General features: G+C 42.6%; 2 long non-coding RNA genes across 2 annotated transcripts; both read right to left on the reverse strand.

Moving 5' to 3' along the window:
- On the reverse strand, positions 1–4,684 carry LOC136768603 (uncharacterized). Its single transcript, XR_010821998.1, has 4 exons — positions 2,768–4,684; positions 569–670; positions 203–365; positions 1–106 (listed from the first exon to the last, which is right to left on the reverse strand). It is a non-coding gene; the product is annotated as an uncharacterized LOC136768603 (long non-coding RNA).
- A 4,029-nt stretch (positions 4,685–8,713) lies between these two features.
- On the reverse strand, positions 8,714–15,520 carry LOC136768604 (uncharacterized). The gene is made up of 2 exons (XR_010821999.1): positions 15,460–15,520; positions 8,714–9,405 (listed from the first exon to the last, which is right to left on the reverse strand). It is a non-coding gene; the product is annotated as an uncharacterized LOC136768604 (long non-coding RNA).
- Positions 15,521–19,377: the final 3,857 nt, after the last annotated feature.

Below are 19,377 nucleotides of genomic sequence, written 5' to 3' on the forward strand. Positions count from 1 at the left end.
ACACTTCCAGGCACAGGGGCTGCAGCTGCTGGAACTGGAACAGCAGCCAGGGGGCGACAGAAAACTGGGGGTTCACACTGCAGCGCACAGTCTCTGTACAGCCAGCCTGAGAGAGGGGGAGAGGTTGTTTATTGTGTGGTTCAATAAAGTGTTTGGTTTAACAAAACTCTCACCTCTCTCTCTCTCTTGCTCTCTCTCTCACCTCTTTCCAGGTTCCTTCAGTCTGAACTTTGACAACCACACAGGGGTTGGGCTTGGCCAGTGTGTCTCTGGCCAATAGGCACTGACAGGATATCCTTAGCTCCACCCTCGGCCCCCCTAGGGCAGCGGATTGGCTGTCCTTGTTGTCAGTCATGCCTTCCTTTCTGTGGAAGATACAGCCAATCCAGATTGGCATTCTTCTACTTAGTGTTATGTATGTTTATATTTTTGGTGTGTGTGCGTGTTAGGGTAGGTGTGTGACACAAACACAACACACACAATTGACACATGCAAAGTCACAATAGACACACACTCAGACACACACAATAGACACACATACGCAATAAACACACTCACACACACTGACCTTGTGTGTCTTTTGAAGCTTCACTTAAACAACATAACACATCCTTTTCAGGAAAAGGAGAGACAGGAATCAGGGGTAGAGAGGGGGAGAGCTGAGGTCAAACTAAGACCAAGAGAATAAGAGAGAGAGAGAAAGAGAGAGTTAATGCAGACACTGACTGAACACTACAGCACATTAACACTGCACTGAGAGAGAGGGGTAATACAGACACACTGAACACTACAGCACATTAACACTGCACTGAGAGAGAGAGGGTTAATACAGACACACTGACTGAACACTACAGCACATTAACACTGCACTGAGAGAGAGAGGGTTAATACAGACACACTGACTGAACACTACAGCACATTAACACTGCACTGAGAGAGAGAGGGTTAATACAGACACACTGACTGACTGAACACTACAGCACATTAACACTGCACTGAGAGAGAGAGGGTTAATACAGACACACTGACTGAACACTACAGCACATTAACACTGCACTGAGAGAGAGAGGGTTAATACAGACACACTGACTGAACACTACAGCACATTAACACTGCACTGAGAGAGAGAGGGTTAATACAGACACACTGACTGAACACTACAGCACATTAACACTGCACTGAGAGAGAGAGGGTTAATACAGACACACTGAACACTACAGCACATTAACACTGCACTGAGAGAGAGAGGGTTAATACAGACACACTGACTGAACACTACAGCACATTAACACTGCACTGAGAGAGAGAGGGTTAATACAGACACACTGACTGACTGAACACTACAGCACATTAACACTGCACTGAGAGAGAGGGTTAATACAGACACTGACTGAACACTACAGCACATTAACACTGCACTGAGAGAGAGAGGGTTAATACAGACACACTGAACACTACAGCACATTAACACTGCACTGAGAGAGAGAGGGTTAATACAGACACACTGACTGAACACTACAGCACATTAACACTGCACTGAGAGAGAGAGGGTTAATACAGACACACTGACTGAACACTACAGCACATTAACACTGCACTGAGAGAGAGAGGGTTAATACAGACACACTGACTGACTGAACACTACAGCACATTAACACTGCACTGAGAGAGAGAGGGTTAATACAGACACACTGACTGAACACTACAGCACATTAACACTGCACTGAGAGAGAGAGGGTTAATACAGACACGCTGACTGAACACTACAGCACATTAACACTGCACTGAGAGAGAGAGGGTTAATACAGACACGCTGACTGAACACTACAGCACATTAACACTGCACTGAGAGAGAGAGGGTTAATACAGACACACTGACTGACTGAACACTACAGCACATTAACACTGCACTGAGAGAGAGAGGGTTAATACAGACACACTGACTGACTGAACACTACAGCACATTAACACTGCACTGAGAGAGAGAGGGTTAATACAGACACACTGAACACTACAGCACATTAAAACTGCACTGAGAGAGAGAGGGGTAATACAGACACACTGAACACTACAGCACATTAACACTGCACTGAGAGAGAGGGTTAATACAGACACACTGAACACTACAGCACATTAACACTGCACTGAGAGAGAGAGGGTTAATACAGACACACTGATTGACTGAACACTACAGCACATTAACACTGCACTGAGAGAGAGAGGGGTAATACAGACACACTGAACACTACAGCACATTAACACTGCACTGAGAGAGAGGGTTAATACAGACACACTGAACACTACAGCACATTAACACTGCACTGAGAGAGAGAGGGTTAATACAGACACACTGACTGAACACTACAGCACATTAACACTGCACTGAGAAAGAGAGGGTTAATACAGACACACTGACTGACTGAACACTACAGCACATTAACACTGCACTGAGAGAGAGAGGGGATTACAGAATGAGGAAGAGAGGAGGATGAAGATTCACCGAGCGATGGCGCAGAGAATGGGGGATGAAAGGGACAAATTCTACAAGAAAGGGATGGAATCAGGAAAGAAGAGAGTGACGAGAAAGACAGGGGTCAATAAAGAACAATCCTTTTAAGAAGAGATAATTCTGAGAACAAATAGTAAAAATATCGACTCTTACTATATAATAATAAATAACCCTCAAAAAGAAGAAGAGGAGGGGATAGAGAGGAGAGGAGAGGAGAGGAGAGAGGGATGAGAGGCAGAGAAAGAGACAGCAGCTTACCTCTCCAGCTCTGTCGTTCCCTGACGGAGGAATGAACTCACTGAGATTACTGTGGTGTGAACGGCTCTGCCTCCCTCCCTCCCTCCTTCTCAGTGGAAGATGTTCCTCCAGTGACTCTCTTAGAAGATGTTGCCAAAAAACATTTAGACACTTTTAACCCTTCTATTGTCTACGCAGCAATATGATTCTCTCCCTCTCTCTCGCTCTGTCCCTCCCTCACTGCCTCTCCTGTTCTGTCTGTTATTTTTTCCATGCAGTCTGTCAGTTGTACATTAAACCTCTCTACTCCTCTCCCTCTCTCTCTTTCTCCCTTGCCCTGTCTCTCTCGCACTGTGAGTGACACCTACTTATTAATCCCTTCAAAACAGTGCTTTTCTCCTGACAGATACTGAGAGCCGAGAGAGAGAGAAAGAGAGAGAGAGAGAGAGAGAAAGAGAGAGAGAGAGGGGGTTAATAAAGGCAATCTGACTGATTGACTCAACACTGCACTTAAAAAAGGGAGGGGAAGAGAGAGAGAGATGGGAGAGAGACTGGACACAGTGTGATACTAAATTGTGTTTATTCCTTCAGTGGATCACATTAATCCCTTCAAACTCTCTCTCTCTCTCTCTCTCTCTCTCTCTCTCTTCCCCCTCTCTCACTCTAATTTTTTATTTTTTTGTTACTTTGCTTCTCAAAGCAAAGCCAAGGCGAAATTAACATTACCGTGGTTACAAACGACCCCTGTAGTTTAACCCCTCAAATGTCAGGAGTTTATACACACTGTCTTCCACCTCACCTGCTCTCCCTCCCTCTCTCTCTCTCTCTCTCTGTCACTTGTTCCCCCTTGCTCCATCTTTCTTTCCCCAAAGGCAGGTGGAGGGAGGAAGAGAGGGATGGGTGAGAGAGAGGGATGAGAAAGAAAAGGACAGGGGGGTGTAGAGAGAAAAGGGATGGATAGCATTGAGAGAGAGAGGGGGACAGCAAAGGATGGGCGACAGACAAGAGAGACAGTGAGAGAGAGAGAGGGGGATGTGGCGATGTGTGTGTTGTCTTCTCAGTGCAGGATAGACTGACTACTGAGACAGGGAGGAATAGACTCACTGACTGACTGACTGATACACAGTCTGACTAAATGGCCCACTAATTGACTGATACACCTGATACACTGACTGGCTGATTGATACACTGACTGACTGACAGACTGACACACTGACTGACACACTGACTGACACACTGACTGACTGACTGACACACTGACTGACACACTGACTGACTGGCTGACTGATACACTGACCGAAATTACAAATACAATTGTGACAAATCTCTCTTAAGACTGTGAGATCGCTGCTCCCTTGTGGAATTAAATGAAATTGCAACCGAATTACATAGGCAAATTAATAATTTTCAACAATACTGGACTGTACATAACGTTACCTCTCCCTCCCCTCCCCAAAACTCTCTCTCTCTCTTCCTATTTCTCCTCCTTTTTCCATCTCCCTCTCAAATTCAAATGGTGCTTTTTTGTCATAACAACCACTTGTAGTTTTGCCAAAGCAATGACATACATGTATCAACAGTAACAAACATTACATCTGTACACTGTGGCCATTCCTCAACACAGGGAGGTGAGATAATGCAGTGAAAATATACTGACTATGTATTTATACACAGTACATGCATACATATTATGTTTGTACTTATGTGTATATATACATACATAAATCATACAAACACACACATGTACCCATGCCCATGTACACATATAATATTAGGGCTGTCCCGAAAGGTCAATTTTTACCTTTACCAATTTTAACACATCACTGAACCAAACTTCGAAGCTAAGTTATGCTAATTTGCATAATGTATCGATGACATCACATTAGCTATTAGTATTAGTGTATAGATTTGAATGAAAATCCTACCTTTGTATTTATTTTTTACAGGTAATCCATATAAACAAACAAACAAACAAATAAACAAACAAAATAACCCTTGTAGTTTCAAATAAGTTATCTGGGTCAAACCCAGAACGCAGGAATGCTGGAAAGCCAGAGACTTTGTAGCACAAATTACTACACATTTCAAGCACATCAGCGAATCATAGATTATTATTATTATTACTAGAACTACTAAAATCCCTTGAAACAACACATCTCCCCAATGTCCCATTATCCCTTTTAAACACCCAAACCTCCTCAAATCTTCCCCATGGTTCTGAAACTTGGATGTGGGCTGCGAGGTCCAGGATGTGCTCAGAGTTGTATGTAGGTGCAGTATTCCTTGCATATGAGGTCGGAGCAGCTGTGCTCCTCTCCTTCTCCAAGGACACCCTCGGTGGGATTTACTCTTGTGTCCTTGATTATGTGTATGGATTTATCTCATGGGAGGAGGACAGCCTCCCACCTGGCCCGTCTACTATCAGACCATGTGTAGGAGCTCGACAATTGTGTGCTGTGTGTGCAGACAAGGTAGAGTGACGGGAATCTCATAAATCATCCCATAATAATCTCATGCGGAGAAAGGCCTTTTTTTTTCGATTTGCTAACAGCCTCATTGTCATTAGGGCTTTGCACAGTTCCCGCACTGTTGTCCCAGAGAAGAGAGTGCCCCTATCGCTGGAAATTTCCCTGGGATATATCTGAGCTGTTACTGTAAGACCTGGGGAATATTTGAGCTCTTATGGAAGGTGCAGTGGCCACCTGCAATTTCCTGGAGCTTTTAACGGCACATCTCAGATCGTTTTTATCCTCCCCAATGAGGAATAAATCGATAATTTGTAGACACGATGTGTGTTTCACATAACATTAGAGATCCTCCTTATAATAGGGATCTCTCTCACATTGTACAGCAAAGGGCTATTCCTCTACCATGTTGGACTATTTCCCTGCAGTCTGCAGTTTAACCTTATCTAGTGCATTCCTGAGTTCACCTTATGACCTCCACTTGGGCACAGAAATGGGGCCCTTGTTAGGCAGATTGGTGGAAAGCAGTGTAGAAAAAGCTGTTTTACTATATGTAATGCATCATACAGTAGTTGACATCTGCACAGTTTGTAAGGTTTCCATTAGAGGAACATTTTCTTAATAATCTTACGTATGATGTATGAGAAGCACAAATGATTTTGATATAGTACTCAATTGTCGTCATATTTCCTGCGCTTACTAAACCAATTTAATAATAATTTTACTTATCAATGTAAAAATGTTTTTATGTGGAGCTATCAACCTTTCAAAGCAAAGTGCTCAGCTCTATCATCTTTCAATGCTAATTTATAAATCTCGGAGATCTTATTAATATTATAATATTCATTATACCAGCTCCTTAGACAATAGTTAGTAATAATTAGAGTAAGTATGGCAGTTATTAATCAATTATCTTTATTTGAGTTTGTTTAAAACAAACTCACATAACCATACATTTGTAATTATTTTCATAGTATCATTAGGAACAATTCTCAATATAAATGTAATCATTTTTTATTCGTCTGTATCAACATCAGTGTTATTATTATTAGTAATGCAACCATTACTATCTCTGCCACTGCCCCCTGCCATTATTTATATGAAAAGTGCTTTTATTTACACCAAGTAAATTCCTTATTTTCCTTCATATTCTCTTTCAATTACCCTTAGAAAACGGCAGCACATTATTACATTTTTTTCAAAACAAACTTTTCTTCAAAGCCTTTTCAACTCTCAGACCCTCGTTATCTTTCTCAAACCTTCTTGAGCTTCGGCTAACATCACTCTGCATCCTAACAGCTGTTCTTTTCTCCTTTCCCTAATTTCGTACTAGAAATATATTCAAGTTATATGGATCGACTTCTATTATTATCATTTATACATACATTCATTTCATTCTTTGTAATACCTATTAGATTTGTTTGGTTCTTTTCATAGCATTCTGTATAAAGTAACACTATAATTCTATCATTATTCATGATTTTTGACTCTCTTAGTCTTATTCTGGACCATTCGTCTGGGCCTGGGGTTTCTTGTGTCCGGAGCGGAGTCCTGTTTGTGACGCGAGCTGAAGACCTTTTAGGGACGAGACGGCGGATCAGGAGTTCAGGTACGAAAAGGAGACTTTATTTTGGATACACAAGCAGCTTGGGGAGAAAACCAGAGAGCGAGGCAGTCTCACTCTCCACCGCGTTCTCAAAGGGCGGCTCTCCAAGCTCACATAAAGATACAACCACAGTGTTATAGGAGAGGTGCATAGTGTCCAATCAGTGGGGGGCAGCTTCCCAACCGCTCTTGAGGGCTGGTCCGGCCCGGGTGCCCCACTTCGGCTGTCCTGCCTGGAGACGAGTTTGCCAGGCAATGGTTCGAGGTCATGGCTGTCTTATCTGAGAGAAAATTCCTGAGGAGGAGATGTAAACGACGGGACGCAGTTGCCCCAAACAGATACTGGAACAAAGAGAGTAGTGTGAGAGAGACACTTAAGCAGAGAGAGAGAGATCTGATTATGTATACATAGCAGGATATCTACTTTTATTAATATGCTAAGCTGACATACATTTTATTATATTTAAAAACTTTAGCAAGACCTCAGGGTCTTCACCCCTTGTCAGGAAAATGCAGAGACATCAGTGGCCCAAGGCGATTTAACCCGTTATTTGCTTTGCCAAATATGCGACTTGTTTAAATAGGTTGGCATATGTGGCATGTTTCCCTGCTGTTTGCCAATGGTAGCCACATTGGGCCGGGCTAAATACACTGCCCCTCGTCAAGAATCCGCAGAGGCATCAGAACCCCGAAGTGATTTAACCCGTTAATTTAATTGCTAAATATTTAACCTGTATAAATAAATGTGTGCACAGGAAGCTGCGCATATATGAAGCTGCAAATAAGACGACAACTTCTGTCTTGTGCAATACGGGGACTTTTTATGATGGTTTTGAACTATGTAATATCCAACAAGTTTTATTTCACTAATAGGCAGCATACAACTCAAATGTTTTAATGTAGATAGTCTATGAGGGACATCTGAAGTGTTTAGTAATGTAAAGCTTGTTTCTTTCGTGCAAGGAGTCGACCCAACTCATCATTGCAGGGGCAACAAGAAGTTGTTTTATGTATTATTACTGCAGCACACACAGGTCTCAGGGACTGAACTGAATACACTGACTCGTTCTTCCGCCTCCCTTCACCTTTTATGTCTGATTCTGACCGACATGTCTGGTTTGGGCTTTTCTGTTATTTTGTACAGTTTGGTACGCAGAGTTTCAATTCAGTGTTTATCCCATTTCCTGTAGTCCTGTTGATTGACTGGGCCCCGAACCTCACTCCCATTCAGTGTGATGGGCTGGATAACGCAGTCTATTATTTTGAACCTGATTTTGACAGGTATACTATTCTGTGTAGCTTCTGTTATATTGTGTTAAAAGCTCTTTGTTATTCTTCTTCCAATGAATTCACTGCCTCGTTAAAGCTCCCTGATGAGTGTGTGTCTGTGTGTGAGAGTGAAGGGCATGTGCGAATATTTAATTAAAAACTTCTCATTATCTGTTACACTTCTTTTGAGAGTTCCTCTGTATCTCTGCATCAAAACATCTGAAAAGAAGAAATAGTCCGTGCATTAACAAAGCAGGCGTCTTAAAACAAAGTGAAAGACCTTTCCCCAAATAAGGTAGTGAACCAATGTGTATGTGCACTGGGCCATGTATTAGTGATCATACCCCCCTGCTATTTGTCCCACTCAAAGTTTAGGGTATAGACTTTTGGGGAGCCACATGTCAAGGGTTTGCCAGCTTTTATACAGTTGTTAGGATTCAAAATGTCGACTAGTTTCCTGACTGTGAACTGAATATTTTTATTCATCACAATCTCCCTGTGATCTTGTGAACAGAGTAGTACTGACTGTATTATTGTTGACCGTCCACAGCAGACCCTCTGTGTCCCCCCCAGGCCCTGTGTGCATAACAGCCCAGTCTATTACATAACACTCTCCCACAACACCAGCTGCTCTGCAAAATACTTTATTTTATATCTTTTTTATACTTTTTGTGATGCAGGAGAGACAGCGGGGGTATCAGCATGAGAGACGCAGCTCTCAGGAGATTGACACAGCCAGAGTGTCACACAGCAGAGAGACAGTGTAAAGGCAGAGATAGTTAAAACCACAGAAAACTAAATCACAATAATACACGTGTGATGTTAGAATCACTGGCAGCGTCCATTCGCCCGATTGGGCCGGTTGTTGGTGGTCTGGAAGTGGTCGGGCAGGCAGAGGTTGTTGATTTTGTCGCAGGCCAGTGTGATGAATTTCCGGGCAGGAATGACACTAGTGACATGACACACATTGAGTCTGTTGCTGCTCCGCACGCTGTACACTGTGAACATGTTAGCGCTCACACACAGGTTCCCCTGGTTGTTCTGCGAGAATCTCCAGCCTCCTCCCCCGCAAACGTCGCTGACATCCGACAGAGATGAGTCAATGAAGGTCTGGTTTGGGACTCGGCCGCAGAGTCCCCTGGAACTTAAGAAGCGTCTCCATCGCTGTTTGTTGGAGCTCCTGGGGAAGCCCGACGGTACGTGCCTGTTGAGGAATGTATTGTATCGACCTATAGGTACTCGGTTGACGCAGGGCTGGCTCTGGCCGGGGCCGATCGCCAGCACAGCCAACACACACAGCACTGACATCAACATCTTCACCTGTGGAGACAAGACAGAGAGAGTGAGACAGGGAGGGATGGACAGGGATGGAGAGAAAGAGACAGACAGGGGGAAGGAGCGATGAGGAGAGAGAGAGGGTTACTGTGCCTGTGAAGTGTGCTTTAACACACTCAGAGACTAAGGAAATGGAAAGCCATACAGAGAGAGAGAGAGAAATACATGCTTTAATACAGATAAAACACATGTTCTAATAGAGACACTTCACCTGGAGAGAAACGCAGAGAGAGTTCGCTGGTCTGGTCTGAAGCGGTCGAGTGTGAGTGCAGCACTGAGGGTCTGTGTGCTTATATACTGCCCCTCTGAGCTCAGAGTAAGGACTGAGTGTGAATTTCACAACTCAACACACACACATACACACACTGACAGTCTCTCTCTCTCTCTCTCTCTCTCTCTCACTGATACTCAAATATACACATATTGTATACGTACAGACACACTCAAATTTAAAACAAGCTTTATTGGCATGACAAGTTTACACAAAGCATTTATAGATGTAGTAAAGACAATAGAATAGATACATTAACATTACATTACAAGGAAAAATGTAAAAGCTTTACTGGTTTTACAAGTGTACAGTTCTTGTACATGCATGTCCAGACGTCCACAGGGCTGCTGGGCTGTGTTGGAGCTAAAGCCACCATTGAAGAGTCAATGCTGCTGTCAGATTGCTGGCCGGCTCTCTGGCGTCTCTTCCCATTATCAATGCATTACAGAAGCACAAGGGACAGCCCTGACCCCTGCTAGTAAACCTGTATAAAGAGGTCCTGGAGACACATAGCCTCTCTCCTGCCTGTGTCTGGCACTGGGATGAAACCCGAATTACGACAGGCCAGAAACTGGCGAAAGTGTGGTTCCACTGGTGAGAGCAGGCAGGTAAAGGGAGCGGTGGTGAGCGGGGGTGACAGTTACAGGGCTCTGTGCGATGAGGCTGCAGGCGTCGACCCGCCCCCAGTGTATTATTGTCCCTGCAGACTCATGCATGGACCCCCAGTCAGTGGGGTATTCCAGCCCCAGTGGTGTGGGATTGTTGTTGAGGTGGTGCGACCCGTCCAGAGCTCACAGCCTCCACACAGAGTCGGCACATCACAGTGCTGGAGGGGCATCATGGCCACCAGACACCAGTAGCCAGGAACCTGCGCCAGTTAAGGGGCTGGAGAGTCACCTGAGAGAGAAGCAGCACGGCAGCAGCAACAGCACGATATTATCAGACTTGTCCAATAATTTACACCCTGAGAAGGGACGTGCATCTCTCAGCGTGTGGCTTGCAAGATCTTTAGAAATAGGTCTCTGTGAATGTCGATTTTGCAAGCTATTTAGAAATATGTTTTTGATAAGATCTATTTGGGTGGAGGATCTGGAATATTTTGCAAATAGATCCCCACTGTGGAATTCAATAGAATTGCACCCAAATTACTTAGTCCAGTGAAATTATACCTTTCAACAAAACTGAACTGTAAATAACATTACCTCTCGGTCTTGCTCTGCACCCCCACCCCCCCCATCTCTCACTCTCTCTTCCCATTTCCCTGTCCTTAATTACATAATGTAATGTTAGTCAGGATGAGTAGTGTTGTGCGTCATTATTGTCTCATTTTAAATGAAGTTTAAAGATACTTTGTCTGCATGTAGCACTACTTTTGGAACAATAGATTATTGGATAATACCTTATTTATATGGCAGTACACAGGTGATTGTGGTACCCCAACCAAGGTCACTATAAAATTAAGTTCTCTACGCCACCCATTCATTATGCTGGAAGTAAAGGGAACTCCGAATCCAAGTACTTTACAATCCCTGCTCAGATCCCTTCCAAAATAAATGGAAGAATAAATTAAACAAAAACATGCATAGAGTATGTTCTGCCCTGTCACAGGCAAGGGTCTTTATTATACAATACAGATAAAACAAATAAAAGGCCTTTGCTGGTTACAAGAGAAAAGAAATGTATTAATATCTGCCAATCGCTGTAGAAATTAACTCCTCCCCCGATAGCACCCAGACAGGAACACAGTCAAAGGCGTCACTGCTCCTAAATAAAACATGCTCAAAAGAAAATACAAATACATTTAAAGTGCTTCACACAAAATAGATAAGGCGTAAGAACAATCTTTAACTTATAACAAATGTAAAGTTTAAGGACAATCTTTAACTGATTGTAAATATAATAAAAAAAAAATCCACACTAAACAGACGGGGCAGTGACAGAGACTATATTCTAGCACTTGAGATATACATTTGCATCGCAAGAGTCCAAGACATTTGTACATGCAAGTGCAGATCTTATAACTCAAGGTCTCCAAGCAATATACTGTCAGTTTAAAAAGCAGTGCAAAATGATAAGACTCTAAAAAATAACAAACTAAAGTGGAAACAAATCAGTGGCCAACGCGTGTCCTATAAATTAAAGAAAAACAAGTGTGACCACCAACATAGTTCAAAGCAATACTGAAATCATTAAACAAAGTAAAACATACATTACCTCCGGTGAACCACAACAAAGTAATCAGCTGTCACACCAACCCGTTCACCCTACAAATACCCATGACAAAATAATAAAATGAATAAACAAACATTTCAAAACAAGAGGTGGAGATCAACACACACACACACACACACACACACACACACACACACACACACACACACACACACACACACACACACACACACACACACACACACACAGGGAGAATGCAACTGTCCTTACCTGTAGCAGCAAAGAGACCAACACAAACGCTGGCAGCCTTCATTGACACAATTAACTGCCATTCATTATATACAACACCCCTCCTTGCTTTAACAGATGTGATAAATTAACTAATTAAGCAATAATTCATATGGTTGGTCTCACTTACTACATTCATATCAGGGATAGTTTGTAATTTATGTAGTAATACCATAACAGTATATTTTAGGGTAGAAGTAGTATGTATCAGGAATAGTCTGTAAAAGTTAATAGGTTAGTATGTGAAATATGACAGCAGTCCTCAAAAGCCCACCCTGGACCCTATTTTTGTACCCTGGATGGGTGAAAAATAGAGCCCATCGAGTCTGACGTGGATTTAACCTCTTCGCAGCACAGATGTACACCAGGTTCTGGTGATCCTTGAGAACAAGGAAGGGATGCTTTGAACCCTCCTGTCAATGCTACCATTCGTCAAATGCCAATTTGATGTCAAGGAGCACAATTTCCAATGTCATAGTTGCACTCAGCAGTTGAAAGCTTCTTAGTAAAGAAAGCGCATGGGTGGAGCTTGGAAGGTTGACCGTGTCTTTGAGATAGGACAGTGCCCGCTCTGGTTTCTGATGCATCAACTTCTACGACGCATGGAAGAGAGGGATCAGGGTGTTTTAAGATAGGAGCAGTGGTGAATAAAGATTTGTGGTGGAGGAAAGCAAGATGACAAGCAAGGTGAGGGGGCATAGCCACTGAACGGAAATTGCAAATTAAACCCCTGCAAAAGTTATCGAAACCAATAAAGCGTTGCAATTCATTTATGGTTCAGGGCTGAGGCCAATTGGTGATGGCACTTATCTTGTTTTGGTCCACATGCACTCCATCTGCATCGACGATGTACCCCAAGAAGCCAATGCATTGACTGTGAAATACACATTTCTCTGCCTTCACTTAAAGCCTGTTCTGTAACAGACAATGAAGGACCTGCCTAACATGGAATATGTGATCAGAGAAAGTAGAAGAGTAGATTAGAATATCATCAATGTAAACAATGACAAACTGGTGTAAGACCTTGGAAGACTGAAGGGGCATTTACTAATCCGAACGTATGACAAGGTATTTGTATTGGCCATTGCTTGTAATAAAAGCCATCTTCCATTTGTCCCCTTTTCTAATCTGGATCAGATTATATGCACTGCGCAAATGGAGCTTTGTGAAAAAGCAAGCTCCTCAGAGTTGTTCTGCAGCCGGTACCAAAGGTAAAGGGTAGCGATACTTAATAGTAATTTCATTGAAGCCCCGGTAGTCAATAGATGGTCTGAGTCCCCCATCCTTCTTTGACTCAAAAAAGAAATTAGCAGCAGCTGGAGAAGTGGAGGGTCAAATGATACCAAGATCCAGGACTTCCTTCACATAATCCTCCATGGCCTGCGATTCTGGAAAGGACAGGGGGTAGATAGTCCTCTTGGGGGAGAGGTTCCTGCAGCTAGTTGATCGCACAGTCCCAGGGACAATGAGGAGGTAGTCAAGATGCTTGTGACTTACTGAATACTGCTGCCAGGTCCGTATAGTCGGAATGGATCTCAGTAAATTTGGAAAGGGTAGGGCTTTCGATATGAGTCTCTTGACAGGGGAAGGAAAGGCAGCATGAGTAGCAGTGACTTCCCCAGGACAGTATTGATTATGGAGAGCCGGGACGGACAGAACAGGCATCGTGGAAGTGACCCGCTTGGCCGCAGTATAAGTAGAAGTGTTGTTGTAGCCTACATTGTCTTTCCTGGGACCCATACCTCACTCCCATACAGAGCAATGGGCTGGATAAAGTGGCCTATTATTGTTAACCCAATTTAGTTTGTGTAAGAAGCTCCTTGTGTTTCTTCTTTTAATGCATTCACTGCCATGTTAAAGCTCCCTGACGTACACACTTTGTGTGTGTGTGTGTGTGTGTGTGTGTGTGACCTTCTCATGATCTGTCTTTCAAAATGTCACACTTCTCTTGAGAGTTTCTCTCTCAACCAAAACATCTGAAAAGAAGAAATAGTCTGTGCATTAGCAAAGCAGGAATCTTAAAACAGTGTGAAAAACCTTCCCCCAAATAAGGTAGTGAACCAACTCAAGCGACAAGAACAGGAACACATGGGAGCAGTGGCCAACTGTCGCTGGATTGTAACTGAAACGTTTTAATTAAAACAGCCCAGTGTACAGGTGGACTAGGAGATTGCCTAGGGCCCCAGAATATCAACAGGCCGCTAAAATATGACATGGATAATATTTTTAACCAAAAAAATAGAGCTTTTTTGCTGGACATTATATGCCGACTCTGAGTGGAGTGACTGAGCATTTACCCATTACAACATGCGCAATTATTTTATGTTTATATGTGGATGTTTTTTTTTTCTTCAATATTTTCCATTCGGTGCAATATTGAAATTGTGTTACTGTTATTATTTATTATTATCATTACAGTCAACTCCTTATAATTGCACAGTAGATTATCTGTTTTATTGCATAGCAAACAGCTGACCATTTTAAAATGCATAATTTTTAATGGAAACATGCTTCAGTCAAATGTATATCATTTAACGGACAATTCATATTAGTGCATAAAGCTGTGTGCTCTGTAAATCATACGACCTTATTTTGGCAAATATGTACTGAATTGCATATACCATTCTAACTGTTAAAGGACTTAAGGAGACAGCTTTGAAGCCTATTTTATGACAGGCCTGTGCTCACTAAAGGACAAAGATAACACAACCATGCTGGAGACCCCCCTCCCCACCAACTGACAAATGGGCTGCTTGATAACAAACAATAAAAGGTGACTTAAACCTAACTTAATGACAATTAAGTAATTCTACCTAACATGCTCAAGCCATGTCGGTCTTAAAAGAAATACCATTAGCTAAAACAACCATTGGACCATTTATTTTCACATTCCTCAAAGCCATCACACCCCCAATACACATTCTTTAGGAATCAAGGGAGAGTTTGGAAGGAAAGAGATTAGAATCTCTGTCTCAAATGTATAAAAACCAAATGTTTAAACTAGCAATTCGGAGTGGCACAATTGGGAGTGGAACAACCTGGGAGAAGAAACCAAGGAGACGAAATCCAGGAAGACTGAACGGAACCAGAACCAGAACTTCTCCACCAAAAACCTGAAAGCTTTGCAACCGTCCTCAAGTGGAAGCAGTTTGGAAGCAGGACAGTGAGGGTTACTGTGTCTGTGAAGTGTGTTACACTAACTCAGGAAGAGAGGGAAACTGAAAGAGTGAGATAACTACATACTCTAACAGAGATAACATACATGTTCTAATAGAGATAAAATACATGCTCTAATGGAGACACTTCACCTGGACAGAAACGCAGAGAGAATTCGCTGGCGGTGGGTCTGGTCTGAAGCGGTCGAGTGTGAGTGCAGCACTGAGGGTCTGTGTGCTTATATACTGCCCCTCTGAGCTCACACTGCCAGTAAGGACTGAGTGTGAATTTCACAACTCAACACACACACATACACACACTGACAGTCTCTCTCTCTCTCTCTCTCTCTCTCACTGATACTCAAATATACACATACTGTATACGTACAGACACACTCAAATTTAAAACAAGCTTTATTGGCATGACAAGTTTACACAAAGCATTTATAGATGTAGTAAAGACAATAGAATAGATACATTAACATTACATTACAAGTAAAAATGTAAAAGCTTTACTGGTTTTACAAGTGTACAGTTCTTGTACATGCATGTCCAGACGTCCACAGGGCTGCTGGGCTGTGTTGGAGCTAAAGCCACCATTGAAGAGTCAATGCTGCTGTCAGATTGCTGGACAAAGGCCGGCTCTCTGGCGTCTCTTGCATTACAGAAGCACAAGGGACAGCCCTGACCCCTGCTAGTAAACCTGTATAAAGAGGTCCTGGAGACTCAGAGCCTCTCTCCTGCCTGTGTTTGGCACTGGGATGAAACCGGATTTAAACTAGTCCACACATCACTGTTCTGGAGGGGCATCATGGCCACCAGACACCAGTAGCCAGGAAACTGCTACTGTCCTCACCTACCATCCTCCTGGGAGACTTCAACATCCACCTCTCCAACCCTTTCCACTATGCCGGATTTCTTCCTCTCCTTCACTCCTTTAACTTCTCTCTCTCCCCATCTCCCCCCACCCACAGGGCTGGCCGCCAGCTAGACCTCATCTTCTCTAGAGGCTGCTCCCCTTCGACACTCTCCGTGACACCCATGGACATCTCGGATTACCACTTCATTTCCTTCTCCCTTTCCCTTCCCTCCCTCCCCTCTCCACCCACTCCCTCTGTCACCTTCCACCATAATCTCCGCTCTGTCTCCCCCTCCACCCTTGCCTCCACTGCCATCACTCTCTTGCCTTCCATTGCTTGTTTTTCAAATCTATCTGTCAACTGTGCTACCTCCTCTTTGTTCTCCTCCCTCACCTCCTCCCTTGACTCTCTCTGTCCTCTCATGTCACGTCGTGCCCGTCCCTCCCCTCCTCAATCTTGGCTCTCTGCTGTCCTCCGTGCAATCTCTACCGCTCCCTACTGTCCACATTCTCGTCCTCTCTCACCTCAGCCAAGAAGTCTTACTTCCAATCTCTCTTCGAATCCACTATCAACAACCCTCACAAACTCTTCTCCACCTTCTCCTTCCTCCTTGCCCCCCCCCTCCCCCTCCTCCTCCCTCATCTCTCACTGCTGATGATTTCGCCTCCTTCTCCTCCAAGATTGCAGACATCCGCAGGCTCTTCAATACTCCACCCTCATCTATGTTTTAGCTAAGTTGAACTTGTAATGATTGATGCCTTGTACTTCTCTGTATTTTTGCACTTATGTTGTAAATTGCCCTGGATTAGGGCGTCTGCCAAAAAATAAAAATAATAATAATAATAATAATAATAATAATAATAATAATAATAATAATAATAACTGTGCCAGTGAAGGTGCTTGAGAGTCCCCTGCAAGAGAAGCAGCACAGCAGCAGCAACATCCTAAGAAGGGATGTGTGTATCAGCGTCTGGATTTCAAGATCTTAAGAAATATGTTTTTGTCAATGTCGATTTTGCTAGATATTTAGAAATATGTTTTTGATAAGATCAAGCTGTTTGGGTGGAGGAGCTGGAATATTTTGCACATAGATCCCCCATGTGGAATTCAACAGAATTGCACCCAAATTATTTTGTATGATTTCACTGGACTTCTCAACAATACTGGACTGTACATAATGTCATGAGCGGGGCGTGACGGGCCTTAATTTCACTGAATTATTTAATTGGGATCCCATTTCGTCATGCACTTTTCATCAAGCACATTTCATCACTGGCGAGAGTCCGGGTGCATTTTGTAAAGGATTTGTCATTTTAGCAAAACGTTTTAAAGTTTGGAGCGTGTGTCACAAGCTATAGGGTGTACTAACCATGACACGATTACGCCATCTTGAGTTAGACTCAAGTAACTCACTCCCCGCACAGAGCCCTCGGATCCTGGCACACCAACACAGGACAACCAGGTAAGTACAGTTATATTTATTCTTATAATACACACAGGACAAAATTGAATATAGGCAGATAACCGCTATCCTCAGGGCAATAAGTCTAAGGTAGCACCAGAAGAAAATTTCACATTTACAACAATCAAGACTGCATGTAGCAAGGATGTGGCTGTTATAATGGGGGATTTCAATTTCCCAAACATAGACTGGGAAAGCCCCGTGGGGACTACAGAAGCAGAAATAGAAATGGTTGAGATGGTAAATGATATTTTTCTAACCAAATCTGTCAGGGAACCAACCAGAGGGAGCACATGCATTGACCAAGACAGTGTCAGAGGGACACTAGTTAGAGAACCAATGGCAAACTGTGATCACAATATGGTTAGCTTTGAGGCATTCATTTAAAAAACAAGGCCCAAAACAATGGTCTACAATTTTAGAAAAGCAAACCTTGAAGGTATGAGACGGCACTTAGAAGAGGTAGACTGGAGCACACTGGATACAGAGTCAGTTGAAAATGGATGGTTATATTTTAAGAATATACTACTTGAGGCTCAGGAGAAATTTATACCAAAACATAGCAAATTAGCAAATAGGACCAAAAAACACTGGCCAAAATGGTTTAATAGAAGTATGCAAAAAAATATCAATCGAAAGAAAATGTTGTATAGCGCATACAAAAGGGATGGAGACTAAACAAAATACATAGAATATGTTGAACTGCAAAGAGATCTTAAGAAAGGGATAAGGAAAGCAAAGAGAGAAATAAAAAGAAACATAGATCTTGGAGATAAAACTAACGCAAAGAGCTTTTTTCAATATTACAACAGCAAGAGGTCAATAAAGGAGGAAGTGAAACAGATAAAGGGCAAAAATTGAAGTATCTTGGAGACAAACATTCTAAATGAGTATTTCACAGAGGTTTTTACAAAAGAAAAAACAGATAACATGCCTCAGGTTAACAACCAGTCCAGTCAAACCCTAAGAGAGATCAGGATAAATGAGGAGGAGGTACTAAAGGGACTAGCAGAATTAAAAACACAGAAATCACCTGGGCCAGATGGTATATTTCCAACAGAATTTAAAGAAATTAGGGAAATTATTTATAGGCCGCTAACTCAAATATTCCAAATTACACTTAGAACAGGAGATGTGCCAACTGACTGGAAGACAGCAAATGTCAAACCAATCCACAAGAAAGAGGACAAAACTGAGCCAGGAAATTACAGACCAATCAGTCTCATCTGCATTAAAATGTTGCAGAAAATTACACAGAAACTAGAGGAGCATCTTAATGAAAACCATATTCCTGGAGATAGTCAGCATGGGTTTGGACGAGGCAGATCATGTCTTACTAATCTATTAGAATTTTTTGAACATGCAACTGCAGCTGTAGATCACGTGAAAGCATATGATATGATATACTTAGATTTTGAACAAGCTTTTGATAAGGTTCCACACCAAAGACTGATCCTCAAATTGGAAGCTGTAGGCATTCAGGGTAATATAAGTAGATGGATTATGAACTGGTTGATGTCTAGGATACTGAGGGTGTCGATTAGAGGAGTCGCTTCTAACTGGAGTGAGGTTGTTAGTGGAGTTCCACAGGGATCAGTACTAGGGCCTTTGCTTTTTCTAATCTATATTAATGATCTGGACTCTGGGATAGTTAGCAAACTTGTCAAATTTGCAGATGATACTAAAATAGGTGGCTCAGCAGATACAATCTTGGCAGCACAGGCTATTCAAAGGGACTTAGATAATATT

The sequence above is a fragment of the Amia ocellicauda genome, chromosome 14, assembly GCF_036373705.1.
Source record: "Amia ocellicauda isolate fAmiCal2 chromosome 14, fAmiCal2.hap1, whole genome shotgun sequence".
Taxonomy (NCBI): Eukaryota; Metazoa; Chordata; class Actinopteri; order Amiiformes; family Amiidae; genus Amia; species Amia ocellicauda.